We start from the raw sequence: 19,289 nt of genomic DNA, 5'->3' as shown, positions 1-19,289 counted from the left end.
AGTCCATGAATATTTCTCTTAGGAAAACTAATTTCATCGCTGGTAAATAATTAATGATCATGAGAAAGTTTGGATAAATTTGTATAAAGGGTGGACATCAATGAAACAGTTTTATTTCCTCTTATCCATCTCTCATGTCCTCTATCCTCCTTTAATTTCCTTTCCCCACTTACAACATTTAGTAGAATTTTATCTTATTTACAGTGTACTTACTTCCAAATTGATAGTCACACTTTACTAACACCAAATATGTCTAGTTTTCTAAGTATTTCAATATTACATATACATTCATAATATAGGTGTTTAGATATGGCTTTGACAAAAATTCATTACAAACCACTTGTAAAGACCTATATTCATACTCAAGGTAGTCTTCCAAGTGTCTTCTTCCTTGAAATATACTTGATGATATCAATTTCTCAAATCTAACTTCGTTAAGTACTTTTCATGATGTAATTAAGCTAGGTAATCATTGATATGGGGTAAAGGGTATCAATTCTTAACAATGAACTTGTCTAGAAATCTATAGTCAATGCAAATTATACAAGTCTTATCATACTTTGGAATTAATATGACTTAGGTATCAGATGGTGATATAGTTGGTGATATGGCTCGTCATTGTAACAATTCATGTAATAGCTTCTTCACTTTTTTACTCCAATATGGGTCGTCTTTATAGTCTTGTATTTCATAAAGGAGGATCCCATATTAATTGTCTCTTATTCCTACTTCCCTCTTGGATGGTATTCCTTCTATATCCTAGAAAAATTGTTTATATGATTGTACAAGATTATCCAATTTCCACTTCTATTCTTTCATACATCATTCACATGATGTCAATTTGGAGTTCTAGTTCTATCTCAAAAAAGTACATAATTTTTAGTTTAGGTTGTCAATATCTTAGACTGGTGTGCTCTTAGTAAAGAGATCTCCGACATCCCATTTTGTAAATCAATAATAAATGATTTACCATATTTGATTAGGGTGTACTCTTTGGGCCTTTTTACGTAGATAATATTTATCATATGCATATGGGGGATATTGAAAACCATGACCAAAGTCATCAAGAGTCATTATATTGACTTCTATTTTATTAGTAAAACTTGCACTAATTGTAAATTTAATATTTATTTTCCTAGTAAATTTTAAGTCCTCCTTATTAACCCAACAGAAAGGGAATGGATGAAGGTGATATTGCATATTTATAGCATATTTACTTACTATTTCCTTTACAATGAGGCTAGATTTTGAACCATAATTGAACAAAGCATCTATCTTGTTCTTCTTTAGTTAATTTTCATACGGAACAACATTTTCATCTCCATATCCTATTTTTGGTTGAGGATACATAGGTTCACCTCATTTTCCCTTGGTCTGCAAACAATATTTTTTTCCATGTCTCTATATATTTCTATACTACCTTCTCACTTCTTGGAATATTCTTCTCGAATTTCTCTTTCTTGTAACTCCTAAGATTCAACCCTTGATATGTTTTCAAAAAAAAATCTTGTGTGGCCATTAATGTTACAAAGGTCATAGCGGTTCTTAAGCTCCTTGTATAATATTCTTAAGATTATATTTAATTACCCACTATTTTCAACATGAATAGTTAAATGGATTATACAGTAAATTGTTAAATTAGGGTTTTAAATGCTTGCAAATATTCCTTGCAATATGTTTGTAGGCTTCATGTTTTTATTTACTACTAGTTTTCTAATATGCTCCTATTAATGGGAAGGAAAGGAAGCCAAAGTAATTCTACATCAAACTTACACTCTTCATAATTGAAAAGACACTTATGTAATTAAAACATTCTCACATGGAAACAAATTTCCTAAATCCAAATATATATGATCTAGCTATTTCAAAATTGAAACTTAGCTACAAGAGCGGTAATGAACCATTTACTTGAATACATATGATGTATTTTTCGTTTTTAGTTTGGCATTGGTGAGGCTACATCATGGTCATGTCCAAGAATAACACATGACTAAGGTGGGGAATTAAACCAGTGAATTAACATCTAGGAGTGCCTTAAAAACATACTTGATCACTGTCTATCCAAGACCTTGTGGATCAATTCCTATCATGTCAATGAGAACACTTCTACGACAATAAATCCTTCTTTCCTGATTAAGGAATTTATTTCCATGATTCAAAGTATATAGGGCTAAACAATTCTAAAGTGAAAACTAGCTTCTATTAAATTTCAACTGCTAAATTAGAACTTAAGCTACATGAATTGTAAATAATTGAATTTAATGGTTTTTAATGGCATTTCACTTCCTATATCTATGGCATATAGAATATAGATTAGATTAAAAGGCTTCTAGCAACTATTGGGGACTTGTGGTAGCATTTATGTTCCCCATCATATTGTTTTCCATCCATCAGTCCACAATTTGCTTATCCATGTGAGTCACAGTAACCAAGACTACCTTGAAATATAAAACTGGATTTGTACATGTAGCCCTATCAAAACCATATATTATTCTAACACACCATTTTAATAAGTTGCATAACTATTTGTAAGAAAATACAAAACACAATTGACAACATATTTTGGTAATCCACATCACATATCTACTTGAATCATGACATTTTAGACTAGGTTGAATTGCATGGATTGAAAACATATTTCATTAACTATTTTAATTGTTGATTGGTTAGTGATATCCAGCATGCTCATCATTAATCCAAGACTGCCCTTGAAATGTCCTACACAACTCATGATTGGTATTCCAAACATACAAGAAGTTTATTTATTTTCCTTTTTTTTTAAGTTCACAAGGATTTAAGAAAATACAACAATATATATAGGCACGAAGCCGTTACAACAATATTTACCAAGGCATTATAGCTCATCATGTCACTAGGAAGGATTTAAACCCGGGTGGGGAAGATAACAACAATTCTTCCAAACCACCAGAGATAACCCCAATTGAAACATACAAGAAGTTTATACATAACACAATCTATTTTATATTCATCAAAAACAATAAAAACTCTTAAAAATACCTCTTAGTTACATTTTTTCTTTCAACCTTATCTCATTGTTTGTGATAGGTGGTGGTAGTAGATATCATGGGAAAAAGACTAGGTAGGGAAAAATAATTTATGAGAAGGGGAAAAATAACATTAAAGCAAGTTATAATACTAACTCATATTTTCCCTCAAACTGAAGTTGTTGCACATCCCTTCTGCAACTAAATCTCATATTTTTGCTAATTTTTGAAGGCCCGCGTGAACCCTAGTTCAATTGAGTTTTGCATCTGGATTCTACTAGATCATAGTAAAATGGTCACTTTAAGTATTTATTGCCATGTTCTTTCCATTCTTTTTCTTCATTCTAGTATCCACTAACCCATTTAGTTGTCACATTTTGCATTCTTATTGGTGGGTTTTTTTAAGTCCATTAAAATGTATATTTTCTAAATAATGTTGTTAGAGGTGCAACTCTTCAACCATAGTTATTAATAATTTGTTTGTAATATCCCTTTGATCCTAAGAATCTTCTAAGATTATTCAAGGTTTTGGAAATTGACTATTCCACAATACCATCAATTTTGGTAAGGTCCATTCTAATGCTATCTTAAGATATAGTGTAGCCCAAGTTGTTGGAAACAAGGGGAGGACAACCGTTCAAAGTTTTAATAAGTCTTGAAGAATTACACCAAAGGACACTACACTACGCAAGTGAAAGGTGTTTACTATAGGCCAACACATGCTAAAACCAAGCACATATGTAGGCACTCAAGGAGAATTTGTAATTAAATGTTAATTTATATGATTTGTAGCCAACCTATGGTTGGGTTTGTGTTTTCCGCAAGGGGTGAAACCTATAGAAGGATTTAAAGATAGAAGAGATAGGAGAGGGTTGATGTTAAGAGGAAAGAAGAGTCTAGAATATTTGAGTTATATTTGTAAATCTCTCAAGTTTTTAAAGGAGAATGTATTTGGGATTTTGTCTTATAAAGATATTGTTTCTATGATGAATGGAAGAAAGATCTATCTAAATCTAGAATTTATGATTCTTCTCTGTTATTATGAATTTGTTCTTTAATTGTTTACTCTAATATTTATTGGATATTTAATGAATCCTTATGGGAGTGTTTGAGATGTGAATAACTTGTTGTTATGGTGGAAAGTGACATTCTTTAATGAGATTGGAGTATAATTTTTATACAATTCCTATGTCTCTCATGTGATACCTTCTCTAATTTTATGAGATTGAAAATGCCAATGCTTACAAGGTATTTGTTGGCCAAGGATCTTGAATGTTGGGTGTAAACACCATGTCAACACAAATATTCCACCTTTTGAACATCATAGACATAATTGGAAGAATTAGCATATTGGTTTTTCTTCTTTGGTATTCTTAAGACCTTATCAATGCGTTGTACATTCTCATATCAATATCTTCTATATATTAGAATACTATCAAAAATTACTATCACAAATCGTTTGAGTAATGGTTTGAAAATAGAATTCATCAAGCTTTGAAATGTGGAAGGTGCAATAGTAAGGCTAAATGGCATCACCAAAATCATATAATAGGAGACATATGTTCTGAAGGTTGTTTTATCGATGTATTATTTTGTCACTCTAATTTGATGATAACTTGAATGAATATGCAGCTTGGTAAAGAAAATTGTTCCTTCCAATTCATCTAATAATTAATAAATGACAAGAAAATGGAACATATCGTTAATTTTGATCTAATATAACTCTCTATAATATAGGAATATATACCATAAATTGTCAATTTTGTACACTTTCACCATTACTAAAGAGAAATCGTTCCAAATAGGTCAAATTATACAAACGTCTAAATTATCGATGACCCTTTGGATACCCAGGTGGATGGAAGGCTTATCTATTTGAATTTTTCATAAACAGAAGTGTGTAAATACATCATAGAGTCCCCTTTTAAACAATTTTTTCATGCTAAATATCTTATCATTTAACATGGTCTCCCTTAGGTACCTTTGAGTTCAGTTTCCTTCCCTTCTAAAGGAAATCTCATGATAAGTTCCTAAAAGTAAGAGTCATTATTTCTAATGTTACCACAATTGGACCCTTAGTAAAATGTTAGTACCTCCCATTTGGATTGAAATCATTAGACTATTCAATAAATACACCCCTATATTGAGCTTAGCACATTAGCACTTCCCTAAATAATTTATGGCACCTCCATTTTCAATCATCACATGAATCTTTAGTGCTAGATATATAAAGAAATTGAGAGGTTTGGCCATTTGTAGATGATGAAGTTATAGGTACTATTAGAATCAAAATTAAAACATGAAACAATTAATACAAATACATTTAAATAGGACAATTAAAAATAATCTAAAGAATATGTCAGCTAAGCATCTCGCACATCTCTATATATTTGAGAAATAAGACCAGTCTTTCAACGATTCTTTCAGATCCTGAAGATGAGCCACTATTGCTGGTTCGAAACGTCGACCAAAAAAGAATTTGAATGCGATGGATCCGAAAGTAAATCTACATAAAAATGAGACTCGCAGAAACCTCAAAGACAAAATACTATTAGAATAAATTAACATTGTTACCTTTTCTATTGATATATCCTTCTATGTCGGTAATTTTGGGAGTATTAATGCTTGGTAAAACACGATATATATGGTTTGAGTAGTCTCTTCTATTTCTTGCGAGGGTCCCAATTCTTGTTCTTCTTCCTCTTTAAAATATATGTAGAATAATTTATTATCATCACATCTATTCCCTTTATTATACTTTTTTACATAAGCGAAACATAACCACTTTTATTTTCCTTTATTCATTTGTTGAGGCATGAGCATTATAGGTTGAATGGAAGAAATAAGTAGAATTAACATGACACTCTATATAGGTGTTAGAGGAAACCCTTTTAGTAGCCATATTTTTACTTTCATCTTTTCTTGTCATGGAAAAGGCATATCCATTGATTTGGGCTCAAAGAGATATACCTCATGTTTCCAAATTCTCTCCATTTAGTGCCCATAAAGTTATCCAATAAATTATCTTCTAAAATGTTCTTCACTTTAAGACCCAACATTTGAAAGTGTTGAATATATTTTGTAACTATAACTCTTTTTTTGAGATTTATCGATTGGATAAAGAAGGCATTTCTCTAAAACATTCTCATAGTGTGTTATCAATTAATTTATAAAAATACACCAATAAAGAATAAAATCCTTTTTATGATCAAAGCAATTGGTGCCACACAAATTGATCATATTATTAATACAAGGATGCAATAGTAACCTTTTGTAAGGTTGGCACATGGTTTAGATCAAAGAATTACTCTACATGGAATATCCATATTATCAATTCTTATAATCAAAATATCACATTTTGTGGGAATGGAGTAGTTCTTTGGTCCTAATTTGAATCCACAATTATGTTGATCTTGGAATGATGAATGATAAAATGTTGGGGACCTAGACCTCTTCTTATCCTTATCTTCTTCTTAAGGATATGAATTAAGGGTGTAGAGGTTTCTTTACCATTTATAATTCCTTCCCTAATGTCTTTGAGATAATATTTGTTGACCATCTCTTTGAGGTAATTTTAATATTTTCTTTGAGATCACTTTTAAAATATTCAAATTCTTTCTTTCTTTTTTTATTAAGATGGTTTTCGACAATAATCACATCAAAATTCATTTGTAGACGTGTTTCGAACCAACAAGTGTGGTTCATCGTATATGATGTCAAATTTCCATATCGTTGTATCTTTTATGGTTTCCATTTGTTGTTCCATGGTGAAAGCATGGGGCTAGGTTACACTTTTTGGTGAAATAGGCGTGTTTGGCTGGAAAAATGAATGGCTTGATCAAGTCATTTAAGTACTCGATCCAACCTCTTTTAAGCGCTCAATCGAGCTCCTTGGCTGCTAAAAGAGCAGCTCGGTCAAGGGTTAAAAACTAACCCCTGATCAAGCTTTAGGCTTTGATCGAGCCCATATATATATATATATATATATATATATATATATATATATATATAGATATATATATATATATATATATATATATATATATATATATATATATATCTCTATATATCTATATCTATATCTATATCTATATCTATATCTATATCTATATCTATATCTATATCTATATATATATATATATATATATATATATATATATATATATATATATAGATATATATATATATATATATATATCACTCTCACGATGCGCGTGCCATTTGCACAAACCATGGGAGATCGACCAAGAGTTTAAGAGTAGCTCGACTGACCAATGGAGCACTCAAATGAATCTCGTCAACCACCTCGCCAACATCGATGAGGCTCAAAAGAAGGTAGGTACTCTATCCTTTGTCTTTCTTTTTTTTTGCAAAAATGTAACAAATAATTAATTATAAAATTTTTAAAAAGCATGTACAAAAACGATGAAAACCAATTAATTAACAAACAAACAAAGAAAACATACAAAGACTACGAAAACCACAAAAAACCCCTTCAAAAAAAGCTTAGAAAATCACAAAACCAACCAAGAAAACCATAAAAAATAAAAATAAAAAATAAAAAACCCTTCAAAATAATTCAGAGAACCACGAAACGAATCTAGAAAACCATAAAAAAAAAAAAAAAAAAAAAAAAAAATTCCTTTGAAACAACCTAGAAAACACTTTGAAACCACAAAAAACTATGATTTAGGTTTTAAATTTGTTTCTTACTTGCAATGTTTTGTTTATTAATTGCATATTTTTTTGTTTTGAATGGTAATTTAAACATTTTTTTTCTAATTATTTTAGGTTTAAATTATTTTTTTAGGAATTTTGTGAAATAATTTTTCAATTTTTTAAAATTTTTGTTATTTAAAATGCATTTTAGATGTCTAGCAATTTTTTCCAAAAGTATACCCCAAAATAAATAAGTAATTTAGGAGCGTGATATTGACATGATGAATATGGTTGCTCACAATGAACCTCTATTTATAAAATGAGAAATTTTACTTTCTTTTATAATTTTTCTTTAAAAAATAAAATATTAATCTTTCTTCAAAAAATAAACTTTTGTTATATATATATATATATATATATATATATATATATATATATATATAGATAACACCATGCCACGAGGTATACATAATTATAACATTTTACATAACATACATATAACTATATAACATAACGTGTAGCTATGTATTTAACTATTATTTAACTATAACATCACATAGCCATATATTATGGTTGCATATATAAAATATATAACATAATATAGTTTTAAAACTATTTAGCATAACATAAGTTTTATATATATAGCATGTTACAACATAACCATAACTACAGTTCATAACATAATACTATTGTTATTATTATAGTATATTAGTATATATTGATTGGTAAGGAAAAGGCATATCTATTGATTTGGGCTCAAAGAGATATACCTCATGTTACCAAATGCTCTCCTTTCTATTTCCCATAAACCTATCCAACAAATTATCTTCTAAAATATTCTTCACTCTAAGACCCAAAATTTGGAAGTGTTGAATATATTTTTTAACTATAACTCTTCTTTTTAGATTTATTGATTGGATAAAGAAGGTATTGCTCTAAAACATCCCCATAGTGTGTTATCAATTAATCTATAAAAAAAAAACGAACAAACAATAAAATCCTTTTTATGATCAAAGCCATTGGTGCCACAAAAACTTATCATATTATAAATACAAGGATAGAATAGTAACCTTTTGTAAGGCTGGCACATGGTTTAGATGAAAGAATTACTCCACATCGAATATCCATATTATCAATCTTTATAATCAAAATTTGACATTTTGTAGGAATGGAGTAGTTCTTTGGTCCGAATTTGAATCCACAATTATGTGGATCTTGGAATGATGAATGATAAAATGTTCGGGACCTAGACCTCTTTTTTCCTTGTCTTCTTCTTAAGGATATGAATTAAGGGTGTAGAGGGATCTTGATCATTTAGAATTCCCTCCCTAATGTCTTTGAGATAATATTAGTTGACCATCTCTTTGAGGTCATTTTAATATTTTCTTTGAGATCAATTTTAAAATCTTCACATTCTTTCTTTATTTTATCTATGATGTCAAATTTCCATACTATTGTATTTTTTATGGTTTCCATTTGTTGTTCTAGGGTGAAAGTGTGGAGCTAGGTTATATTTTCTGGCGAAATAGGGCATGTTTGGGGTGGAAAAATCAATGGCTCGATCAAGCCATTTAAGCACTCGATCGAGCATTTTTTAAGAGCTCCTTGGGCACTAAAAAGGCATCTCGATCAAGGGTTAAACAATAATCCTTGATCGAGTTATAACTCTCGATCAAGCTATAGCGCTTGATCAAAATTTACGGTTCAATTGAGCCCCTTTCTATATATATATATATATATATATATATGTGTGTGTGTGTGTGTGTGTGTGTGTATATATATATATATGTGTATATATATATATATATATATATATATATATATATATATATATATGTGTGTGTGTGTGTGTGTGTGTATATATATATATTGCTCCTGTGATCTGCACGCGTCATTTGCACAAATTGGGGGAGCTCAACTGAGAGTTAAGAGTATCTCGCCTAAGGTTATTAGAGCTCGATCGAGCAATGGAGCATTAAAATTAATATCGTCACCCACCCCATCAACATCGCAGAGCCTCAAACAAGGGTAGGTACTCTATCCTTTGTCTTTCTTATTTAATTTTTTTTTTTAAATGTAAAAACTAATTAATTTAAAAAAACAACCATGTACAAAAATCATGAAAACCAATTAATTAAAAAAAACATATAAAAACAATGAAAATCACAAAAGGGAACCCTTGAAAAAAGCTCAAAAAATCACAAAACCAACCAACAAAATCATAAAAAAAAAAAAGTTAAAACCATTCAAAAGAACTTAGAAAACCACAAAGCCAAACTAGAAAACCATAAAAAAAAATCCTTCAAAACAACCTAGAAAACACTTTGAAACCACCAAAAAACTATAATTTAGGTTTTAAAATTGTTTCTTGCATTGTTTTGTATATTAAATGCATATTTTCTTATTTTTAATGGTAATTTAAACATTTTTTTTCTAATTATTTTATGTTTTAAAATTTTTCTTTAGGGATTTTCTGAAATAAATTTTCAAATTTTATTTTTTTTGTTATTTAAAATGTATTTTAAATTTCTAGCAAATTTGAACAAAATTACACCCCAAAAAAATCCAAAGCAAAATGCAATGAAACTATAACCAATAAAGAAGTAAATTAGGAGTTTGAGATTAACATGATGAATATGGTTACTCATAGTGAACTTCGAAATTTTACTTTCTTTCATTATTTTAAATTTAAACTAATTTATATTTTAAATATTTTTTTAATAATAAATATAGTACAGTTCGAGTGTTAAAAAGAAAACATTAATATTTCTTTAAAAAAGACATTTTTGTTATTTGTTTGTATACATATATACCGCTCCCGCTCCCGCTGTCTGCGCACATTATTTCCACAAACCACAGAACTTGACTGAGAGTTTAAGAGTAGGTTGATTGAGGTTATTCGAGCTCGACCAATCAATGGAGAATTAAAATCAAGCTCATCAACCACCCTACCAACATCGCAGAGGCTCAAACAAAGGTAGGTACTCTATCATTTGTCTTTCTTATTTAATTTTCTTCGCAACATGTAACAAATAATTCATTTAAAAAAAACAACCATTTACAAAAACCATGAAAACTAATTAACTAAAAAAACATACACAAACTATGAAAACCAAAAAAAAACCCTTAAAAAAATCTTAGAAAATCACAAAACCAGCCAAGAAAACCATAAAAAAAAAAACCTTCAAAACAACTTAAAAAAACACAAAACCAATCTAGAAAACTAATTAAAAAAAAAAAAAAAGACTAAAATTTAGGTTTTAAATTTGTTTCTTACTTGCAATGCTTTGTGTATTAAATACATATTTTTGAATGGTAATTTAAACATTTTTTTTCTAATTATTTTAGGTTTTAAAATTCTTCTTTAGGAATTTTGTGAAATAAATTTTCAATTTTTTTTTATTTTTTTCTTATTTAAAATACATATTAAATTTCTAGCAAATTTGACCAAAAACAAACACCAAAAAACTCTAAAACAAAATACAACGAAACTATAACCAATAAATAAGTAAAGTAGGAGAAACCAATAAATAAGTAAATTAGGAGCTTAAGATTCACATGATGAATACAGTTGCTCACAGTAAAATAAGAAATTTTACATTCTTTTATTATTTTAAATTTAAATTAATTTATATTTTAATTTTTTTTCAATAATAAATATAATAAAATTGTAGTATTAAAAATAAAGTATTAATCTTTCTTTAAAAAAAATAATTATCTGTTTATATATATATATATATATATATATATATATATATATATATATATATATATAACTAAAACCTATATAACATCATGTCACAAGGTATATATAATTATAACGTTTTACATAACATATATATAACTATATAACATAACATGCAATTATATATTATAGTTGTATATATAAAATATATATTATAATATAGTTTTAGAACTATTTATCATAACATACACACACACACACACACACATATATATATATAACATGTTACAACATAACCATAACTATAGTTCATAACATAATACTATTGTCATTTTTATAGTATATCAGTATATATTGATTGGTAAGCAAAAGGCATATCCATTGATTTGGGCTCAAAGAGATATACCTCATGTTGCCAAATTCTCTCATTTTTAGTGCCCATAAAGCTATCAAACAAATTATCTTCTAAAATATTCTTCACTTTAAGACCCAACATTTGAAAGTGTTGAATATATTTTGTAACTATAACTCTCTTTTTGAGATTTATCGATTGGATAAAAAAGGTATTGCTCTAAAACAACCCCATAGTGTGTTATCAATTAATCTATAAAAATATACCAATAGACAATAAAATCATTTTTCTGACCAAAGCCATTGGTGCCACACAAATTGATTATATCATAGATACAAGGATGCAATAGTAACATTTTTTAACGATGGCACATGGTTTAGATCAAAGAATTACTCCACATGGAATAGCCATATTATTAATCCTTATAATCAAAATTTCACATTTTGTGCGAGTGGAGTAGTTCTTTGGTCCTAATTTGAATCAACAATTATGTGGATCTTGGAATAATGAATGATAAAGTGATGGGGACCCAAACCTCTTCTTATCCTTATCTTCTTCTTAAGGATATGAATTATGGGTGTAGAGGGATCTTGATCATTTAGAATTCCCTCCCTAATGTCTTTGAGATAATCTTTGTTGACCATCTCTTTGAGGTCATTTTATTATTTTCTTCGAGATCACTTTTAAAATCTTCAAATTCTTTCTTTCTTGTATCTAAGATGTCAAATTTACACACTGTTGTATCTTTTATGGTTTCCATTTGTTGTTCCAATGTTAAATCACGGAGCTAGGTTACATGTTTTAGTGAAATCAGGTGTGTTTGGGTGGAAAAATCAATGGCTCGATCAATCCATTTAAGCACTTGATCGAGCTCCTTGGGCACTAAAAGGGCATCTCGATCAAGCCATAGCGCTCGATAGAGCTTTAGGGTTTGATCGAGACCCTATATATATATATATATAGATAGATAGATATAGATAGATAGATAGATAGATATATATATATATATATATATATATATATATATATATATATATATATATATATATATATATATATATATATATATATATACACATATACGCACCACTTGCGCGTCTGTGTGCCCCATTTGCACAAACCGTAGGAGCTCAATCAAGAGTTTCAGAGTAGCCTGCCTTACTTTATTTGAACTCGACCAAGAAATGGAGCGTTCAAATCAATCTCGTCGACCACCTTGCCAACATCGCAGAGGCTCAAATGAAGATAGCTACTCTATCCATTGTCTTTCTTATTTAATTTTTTTTGCAAAATGTAACAACTAATTCATTTCAAAAAACACAGCCATGTACAAAAACCATGAAAACCAATTAACTAAAAATAAAAACATACAAAAACTACGAAAACCACAAAACAAACCCTTGAAAAGGCTTAGAAAATCACAAAACCAACTATGAAAACCATAAAGAAAACCCTTCAATACAATTTAGAAACCCATAAAAAAAATGCTACAAAACAACCTAGAAAACACTTTGAAACCAAAAAACAAAACTATAATTTAGGTTTTTTGTTTCTTACTTGCAATGTTTTGTTTATTAAAATGCATATTTTATGATTTTGAATGGTAATTTAAACAATTTTTTTCTAATTATTTTAGGTTTTAAAATTTTTGTTTAGGAATTTTGTGAAACATATTTTCATTTTTTTGTTATTTTAAATGTACTTGAAATTTCTAGCAAATTTGACCAAAACTATACCCCAAAAACTCCAAAACAAAAAACAATGAAACTATAACCAATAAATAAGTAAATTGGGAGCTTGAGATAGACATGATGAATATGGTTGCTCATAATGAACATCTATTTATAAAATAAGAAACTTTACTTTCTTTTATTATTTTAAATTCAAATTAATTGATATTTTAAATATTTTTTAATAATAAATATAACCTGATTCTAATATTAAGAATAATATATTAATCTTTATTTAAAAAACAAAATTTTGATATATATATATATATATATATATATATATATATATATATATATATATATATCACGTCACGAGGTATATATAATTATAACATTTTACATAACATATATATAACTATATAACATAACATGTAACTATACATTTAACCATATATAGTCAGGAATGTGGAAGGAAAGTATCTCCTTGTGCTACATGTCAGGGTACATCATCAATGTAACATTATGGGGTGCACAATGGCACACTAAAGGGGAAAAAATTGCATACCTCCAGACCTCAAGAACCACTCTAGTCCTTGCAATAAAAAACAATCATGCTAATGGATGTGATCTCTACTTGAGTCTTACTTTTCTATAGAATCCACGGATGTTATAGATGATAGAACATCCAACAAAATGCGAGTGATTTTGGGCATCGATAGGTGGTTTTCCATTTGTATGTTATGAGACCAAGTTTTGAAATTAGATAAATAAACAAGGATAATGATAGCAGTAGTATATATACACCACATCCCTCATTTATATAATCATCACATTCAAGTGTGTTGAATCATTCTTTGTCTAAGGGAACCTACATCAACTCAGTCTACTTGTGTTATGCTCTCTTGAAGTTTATTTGTGGTGTTTCTACTTTTAGCTTGTTTGTGGATTAGGTTTTGTTGTATAATTCACTGAAGATCCTCCAACTTATGATTTCTAACAAAAGAAAACATCTTACAGCTTTGTGTTTTAATTTGTGCAGGTTCAACTCCTCAAGATTGTTCTTTTCTCACACTGAGTAATGTAACTTTCCTACTCATTATTTTATCACAATCTCCCTAGTTGTATTTTCTGCAAAATGTATAAGCTATGTTTGAATATGTAGCACAATTTTTTGTTCCTTGATACTATGGATTTCATAGGTAGTGTGGCATGCCTATTTAGTGTGTTAAGTAGCTCCAATTGTATGAAACATGCTTCTCTCTAATCTCCAAATTCATTTCTCTCCAAACCAGCATGTTAAAGGCATTTATATTTTTATATTTTGTTGTGAATCCACCCCACTTGTCATTTCATTTGACTTCAAATGGCATTTCTTCTGGTCAAAAAATATAAAAAAATATAGTTATAAATTTTGTTACAATCTTCGGAAAACTCCCACTTTCTCATAAATACTTCCCCTCAGATGGAATTTTGCATTTGTAGAGAGAGCACATCAAGCTTGTATTTATGTGAAACTATATAGCTTAATAGGTAACCACTTGTTCACATGCCAATAATGGTAGTTTTCAATGCAATGATAAAAAATGGGACTTTAATCGACCCTTAACAGTTGTTGTGGGAATCTTCATGATTAGATCCCTCTAGGTTAGTTTATTAAATACTCATGATAAACATTTAACAACTATCTTATTGAAGATGCTTCCATGTATGGTATATTTCTTTTGAAATCACCAAGCAAATTCTCTCTTTTAATTTTTAAATTATATAAGAAAAATAAATATCATAATTTTACTATATTCATAACCAACCATTATCATGAAGATTTGTTATTCGAAATCTAAAGACACATTACATCACCTTCATGGTGATTGTAATTCTAATAGGCCACCAATACCTTCAACACTATAGCTTACACAAGACAATGTCACAATGGGATGATTTTTTAGCTGCATTTTAAACATCCAAAAAGTGTCAGGATATTTTGGCCAGTTTCACTTGCCATCACATGCCAACAAAATTTCAGCATAGTTGAGGCTCTTAATGACTCATCCTGTAGTTTGTAGGGGGTTGTTAAACAATTATTACATTTTATTTTAATTTAGGTTAAGGTGGGCCTAGCCTCTTCCTTGGGGCTAGTCATCATGTAATTAGTAGTGTGTAGTTACACCATTATTACATTTTATTTTCATTTAGGGTAAGGTGGGCCTAGCCTCTTCCTCATGGCTAGTGCGTTAACCATACCAGTAGTATAAATACACCACATCCCTAATTTATATAATCATCACATTCAAGTGCGTTGAATCATTCTTTGTCTAAGGGCACCCATCAACTCAGTCTTCTTGTGTTATGCTCTCTTGAGGTTTATTTGTGGTGTTGCTAGTTTCAGCTTGTTTGTGGATTAGCTTTTGTTGGATAATTCATTGAAGATCCTCCAACTTATGATTTTAACAAAAGAAAACATCGTATAGCTTTTTGTTTTATTTTGTGTAGGTTCAACTTCTCAACGTTGTTTTTTTCTCACAGTGAGTAATGTAACGTTTCCTATTCATTATTTTATCACAATCTCCCTAGTTGTATTTGTTGCAAAAGGTATAAGCTATGTTCAATGTTTGTTTCCAAGATTCAAAATATTTGAACCACTTAAAATGTTTGAATATGTAGGAAATTGTTTTGTTCCTTAATACTATGGATTTTGTAGTTAGTGTGGCATGTCTATTTAGTGTGTTAAGAAGCTCCAATTGTATGAAACCATGCTTCTCTCTAATCCCCAATTTCATTTATCTCCAAACCAACATGTCAAAGGAATTTATATTTTTATATTTTGTTGCAAATCCATGCCACATGTCATTTCATTTGACTGGAATTGGAATTTCTTCTAGTCATAATTAAAAAAAAAAAACAGAATTATAGTCATAAATTTTGTTACAATCTTAGTAAAACTCCCACTTTCTCATAAATACTTCCCCTCAGATGGAATTTTGCGTCTTGAGGATAGTCGGGCAAGCTTGTATTTATGTGAAATTGTATAACTTAAGCAATAACCACTTGTTCACATGCTAATAATGGTAGTTTTCAATGCAATGATAAAAAATGGGTCTTTAATCGGCCCTTAACACTTGTTGTGGAAATCTTCATGATTAGATCCCTCTAGATTAGTCTATTAAACACTGGTGAGAAACATTTAACAATTAGCTTATTGAATATGCTTCCTTGTATGGTATATTTCTTTTGAAATCACCAAGCAAATTCTCTCTTTTAATTTTTAAATCATATAAGAAAAATAAATATTATAATTTTACTATATTCATAACCAACCATTATCATGCAAATTCATTATTCAAAATCTAAAGAGACACTACATAATCTTCATGGTGACTATAATTCTAAAAGTCCACTAATACCTTCAACAATATAGCTTGTACAAGACAATGTCACAATGGGATGACTTTTTAGTTGCATTTTAAAATCCAAAAAGTGTCAAGATATTTTGGCTATTTTCACTTGCCATCACATGCCAACAAATTTTTTGCATAGTTGAGGATCTTAACGAGTCATCCTGTAATTTGTAGTGGGTTGTTACAGGATTATTACATTTTATTTTAATTTAGGGTAAGGTGGGCCTAATCTCTTCCTTGGGGCTAGTACCTTAACCATACCAGTAGTATAAATACACCACATCCCTAATTTATATAATAATCACATTCAAGTGTGTTGAATAATTCTTTGTCTAATGGCACCTACATCAACTTACTCTACTTGTGTTATGCTCTCTTCAAGTTTATTTTGTTGGCATTATGATTCTGGTATGGCTCTATGTTACAGGTGTTGTACTTGATGGCAACTCTCTTAAGTGGCAATGCTCTGTTCAGGCTCTCAAAATGTTGGAAAATAAGAGTTACGCAGGTACACCGTACAAAAGCTGCGGACCCGCAGGAATATCATAGAGTAAGTGTGTACATACCCGTAGGTTACCCGTTCATGAGGTGCGGACCCCCAGTTCACTCACTTCAAGTCAGAAAAGCGCGCTCACGTGGGGTTTTTTATGTTTGGCCCGTGGTATTTTAGCCCGCCGTTCTTGATTCTATGGTTTTGGCCCGTGGTATAGGATCTAATTTAGCCCCGGTTTGAATCCCTTGTATTGGTTATTGATGGTTTTGTCCCATGGTGTGGATAAGGGCTTCTCTATAAATAGAGAAGGAGATCACTTGGCCAAAGTATCTTTTGCAAATTGTATATCTTAAGATCTGAAATATTGGGTTATCGGTTTAAAAGCTTGATCTATATAAAAGTGAAGTTGAAAGTGAATCTATGAAGTGTGATCTCTCGGGCGCATGATCAGATCTGGGCATCTGACTATCTATGGCACACTGGTGGACTGCCAATTCAGCCCTAATCAGAGGTACGCAAGTGATTAACGGAGCAAGTGCAGGGGTACGCACAGCAGAAGAAGGCACAGTGCATAGGTACGCACAGCAGAAGAAGACGCAGTGCGTGGGTACGCAGTGCGACAGAGGTTCAGGTGCGGAGGCACATTGAAAGTACGCGGCGCTACAGAAGCCGCAGGTGCATAGATACGCGGCGCGATAGCATCTGAGAGTGCGTGGCCACAGTAGCAGTACGCGGCGCGATAGAAGCAGTGGGTGCGTGGGCACAGTGAAAGTACACGGCGCGTTCAAAGGAATAGTGCATGGATACGCAGTGCAGTTCAAGGCTCTTTGCAGGGATACGCAGAGGTGCAGAAGGTGAAGTGCATAGCAACGCATGCCAGATAAAGAAAAATTGCGTATCTGTCTTAAGGCATTTATTTGACTGAATTTTCTCTGTTGATAAGGTGTTCTGGGTTTAGTTTACTGTTACTATTGATCTGGTTACTGCAGTTGACTGGGTGACTTTCTTGTACTTGATGATCATTTGATGTTCATGGATCCAATTTGAAAATTCATGAAAAGTGATCCTTGAAAGAAAAAGAAGTAGGGGGTTGTAGCTCCCTTCCAGGAGGGACTGGAAAACGAGAGAGAGTTGTAGCTCTCTGCAGGTTGCAGCCTGCGTACTAGTAAAGGACTGCACCAGTACAAAATCATTGTAAAAGGAGTTCCTAATTTGAAAGAAGATAGAGACATATTGCAGCAGGTGGTTTTCACCCACATTGGGTTTCCACCTTATATCTGGTGTTCTTTGGTGTGACTATCTGTTTTTCTTATTCATGCTCATTATTTTATGGTACTGACATACAAAAATAATTCAAAGTATAAATAAGGAAGATTTATTAAAAGAACTTAATAATACTGATTCACCCCCCCTCTCAGTATTATTTCCAACAATTGGTATCGGAGCAGGTCCTTCTGAAGAAGCTTGATCGCTTGAAGGAAGATCATTCATCATGAGCAACTATGAGAGGGAAGCATCAATCAGGCCACCAATTTTTAATGGGACAAACTTCAATTATTGGAAGGTAAGAGTTACTGCCTATCTTCAATCTCTTGGTACAGAAGTTTGGGATATCATAGATACAGGCTACACTTTTCCTTCAGCTACTCCTACAGATTCGGCCGAAAAGAAGAAATATGAAACAAATGCTAAAGCAGTCAATACTCTGCTAGGATGCTTATCTCAAACAGAATTCGTGAAGGTTATGCAATATAAATCCGCAAAAGAAATATGGGACAAGATTGTCTTGAGCTACGAAGGAGATGAACAAGTAAAGCGTGCTAAACTTCAAACCCTCAGGATTCAGTATGAGAATCTCAGAATGTATAATGATGAAAGTGTGGCTAACTATTTCCTTCGGGTAGACGAGATTGTTAATTGCATGAAAAACTTGGGTGAAGAAATAAAAGAGGCTATTGTGGTTGAAAAAGTTCTAAGATCATTGTCCCCCAAGTTTGAATCTAAAGTGTCTGCAATAGAAGAAAAGGAAA

Source organism: Pinus tabuliformis, chromosome 9 (assembly GCF_031772625.1).
Source record: "Pinus tabuliformis cultivar Carrire ecotype Pingquan chromosome 9, CPIR1, whole genome shotgun sequence".
Classification (NCBI taxonomy): domain Eukaryota; kingdom Viridiplantae; phylum Streptophyta; class Pinopsida; order Pinales; family Pinaceae; genus Pinus; species Pinus tabuliformis.
This window is presented reverse-complemented; position numbering follows the sequence as displayed.